Source organism: Meleagris gallopavo, chromosome 1, assembly GCF_000146605.3.
Source record: "Meleagris gallopavo isolate NT-WF06-2002-E0010 breed Aviagen turkey brand Nicholas breeding stock chromosome 1, Turkey_5.1, whole genome shotgun sequence".
Classification (NCBI taxonomy): domain Eukaryota; kingdom Metazoa; phylum Chordata; class Aves; order Galliformes; family Phasianidae; genus Meleagris; species Meleagris gallopavo.
In genome coordinates, this window is record NC_015011.2 from 158,841,980 (window position 1) to 158,842,476 (window position 497).

The window sequence follows — 497 nt, forward strand, 5'->3', positions numbered from 1 at the left end:
AGGGAGGAAAAAACCCATTGGAAAAAATCTTGTGATTCAAAGCTTATTAATAAACTCAATTTGTTTCCATATATTTCAGTTCCTTGAGGAGTTTGATTTTTTCATCATGTGGGACAAATGATCACAAGATGATTGTGTACATTAAGACTTACATCCATACATAATGTAATGAGCCTTTAGTAGGAAAGTGCAATAAGGTATTACTTGCTAAAATTCTGCAAGAGAGCCGACTCAGGATTGCACATATAATGATGGAGTGACAATTTACATCCATGGAAGAAGTGAATGCTATGTTAATATGACTACATCTTTTAAAGAATAAAGACAATGATCAGGAAAGCCACTTTCTCTTTCAGAAGAAAATAGCAAAGCAATTTTAAATGCACTTCTTCAGCACTTTTCTATAAGATTATGTCTTGTAATAAGAGCTCAATAACTTCTGAATTTGGACACTTCAGTGACCTAATAGCTTAAGTCTCTGACACCACATATTAGAA